Source organism: Galeopterus variegatus, unplaced genomic scaffold, assembly GCF_000696425.1.
Source record: "Galeopterus variegatus unplaced genomic scaffold, G_variegatus-3.0.2 Scaffold6079, whole genome shotgun sequence".
NCBI classification, from domain to species: domain Eukaryota; kingdom Metazoa; phylum Chordata; class Mammalia; order Dermoptera; family Cynocephalidae; genus Galeopterus; species Galeopterus variegatus.
Window position 1 is genome coordinate 65,973 of NW_007732190.1, and position 2,752 is coordinate 68,724.

A 2,752-nucleotide genomic window follows, 5' to 3' on the forward strand; every position below is an offset into this window, starting at 1 on the left:
CCTGAAGCAAGCATGTGGCAGGGGGAAGGAGCTAGAATTGATGGGAGCAGCTATTCTTGATTCATCCAGCAACTGAATCATTGTTAACCCCACCTTCAGGCTGCTTTTTGAATACAGGTGCTGGCTTGGGGAAGGGGCTGGGGTTCCTGCAGGGCAAAGTCCTAGAAGCAACAGTCCCTGAAAATTGGACCTGTCTTTGCCACACTGTAGGATCACAGAGGCTCTCCAGGCCAGCCAGCTCTTCTCTGCCATTCTCTGAGCCTGAAGTTAAGATGAGAAGTTTCTATGAGCTTCCAAAGGAACTTTCCATGAACTGGAGTTTTTCTCCTCCTCTTGCTACTGTGGCCTATTCAGGTACTGGGGTGCCCCCAACCAGGAAACCTCTTCACAGTCACACAACAATGAGAAGAAGGGCTATTATTTAATACATGGTGAGACATTAGCAGGAGTCTAGGTATCGGTGATGGACGTTGGACCAGATCAGTGGTTTCTTAATTCATACTGGCCGGGCAGTCACACAACAATGAGAAGAAGGGCTATTATTTAATACATGGTGAGACATTAGCAGGAGTGTAGGTATCGGTGATGGACGTTGGACCAGATCAGTGGTTTCTTAATTCATACTGGCCGGGCATATATTCCTAGGCCCTAATCTAGGTCTAGTGAATCAGAATGTCCAGGAGTGGAGGCCAAGTAACCTCTCCTCTCTCTCTCCTTTTCTTTAAAGCTCCCTTGTGAGCACACAGACAAGAGTGAGAACCACTGAATTAGGTCACCTTAAGGATTCCGTTCAATACTGCGGTCCCAGCCTGTGTTTTAATTGCGAAAGGCATCAACCTACCTCAGGACTATACTGTTCACAGCATATAATAATACACCCATATAGTTTAAGGAATTAAAGAGACAAGCACACAACAACAAAGGCCTTATAAAACAGTAAAAGAAAATGAAATTGCAGGTTTATCTTTTCTGCAGAGGGAAGATACATTTCTAACTATTGAAAAAAAGATCAGAGAAGATAAGGATAATCTGAATACACACATGAAAGTTTAAAAAACACTTTGTTGGACAAAATGTAATGAAACACAAAAAGGGAAGTGAGAAAATGGGAATGTGACAAACATACATGATAAAAGCTTACCATCTAAAGAAACGAAATATTAATTTTATTAGGGTATATTTTCAAAATAGGATCATGGGGTCCAAAGGTTTACATACATTTAGGACATACATTTGTAACTTCCTGCTAGAGTGCTTTACAAAAAGACTAAACCAATTCACACGACCATCAACAATGTACCTGTTTCTCCACAGTGGTATCCAATTTAGGTTTTATCACTGCTTGTTTTCTGGCTTAACAGGCACGTGGTACATTAAAGTTAATTACTTTTCCTCTCATTGATAGCAAGATTTTGTATTTTTCCATGTGATGACTTTCTCCTATGTTAACAATTAATATCTCTTCAAAAGGAATTTTAGTGGACTACACCACGAAGAAAAAAATATATATATTTTTTGGTGGGTGGCCACTATGGGGATCTGAACCCATGCCCTTGGTGTTATAAGGCTGAGCTCTAACCAACTGAGCTAACCAGCTGGCCCAAGAAAAAAAATTTTTGAGGACCAACACAGACATTCAAAGCAGCAGTTTATGAAAATGAAAAACCAGACCATTTGACAATGGCCACAACCAGAAGCAAGTGTGTAAATTTATGTCAACAAAGGAAATGGGCATATAAAATAATATGGTGGTAAGTTTCATACTACATTATCTACCCTTGGAGGCCCCAACTATAAAAATATGTGTGACAAGGTCTGGATAGTAATTTAGAGTGACACAAATCACTAGATTTTTTTTTCATCCTGAAAAAGTTTTCTATTACTTAGTTTTGTTTTCTTTTAATAAGAGGAAACCCTTCTTAATATTGTATACCTAGAAAAGTCCCACCAACCTAAGCTGGCAGCTCCTTAGGTGGTACCATCCTTACCTGCTTGATGATGACTGAGATTCCTTTACAAAGAAGTCTTTTGTGAAAGGCTTAAATATACAAACCTCTGGAAGAAGATGCACACTACCATAAACACCCAGGCTAAGGTGCAAATAATTGATTTAGGATCCATCTCAGTGAGCAGGTTTGGATAAGGAGCAGAACTAAGGCACCAGAAGAAATGAGATATGGAAGATGGATAAAAGGGTATCAAGACACTGCGGGTAAACCTGAGAAACCTTCCGAATTTTCTGAACAGGGGCTCCACCCCTGCAATGGCTATGCTGAATGGAAAGGGTGGCAGAGATATACAGTCCTTGTCTCCCCTGCCTGCTCGCCAGGGAACTGCCCCCTGGAGAAGGTGAGGACCCATCCTAGCCTCAACATGGCAGCAAAGCATTTCCAGGCTAGGGAAAAATGGTTCTGTCTCTTTTCATTTCTTTATTCAAAAGGGAAAAAGTAAGGCCAGCCCGTGGCTCACTCGGGAGAGTGCGGTGCTGATAACACCAAGGCCACGGGTTTGGATCCCATATAGGGATGGCTGGTTTGCTCACTGGCTGAGTGTGGTGCTGACAAGACCAAGCCAAGGGTTGAGATCCCCTTACCGGTCACCTTTTTTTAAAAAACTCACTGGCTGAGCGTGGTGCTGACAAGACCAAGCCAAGGGTTGAGATCCCCTTACCGGTCACCTTTTTTTTTTTTTAAAAAAAGGGAAAAAGTAACTCAGGTTACTACAGTCCCAAAGAATCTGCATGCTAATTTTC

The 2,752-nt window shown here is 41.8% G+C and overlaps 1 protein-coding gene across 2 annotated transcripts in view; it reads right to left on the minus strand.

The window, feature by feature from the left end:
- POU6F1 (POU class 6 homeobox 1) overlaps nucleotides 1-2,752 on the minus strand; it is an 18,199-nt gene that overhangs the window by 12,036 nt on the left and 3,411 nt on the right. The gene's annotated exons all lie outside the window — the stretch shown is intronic.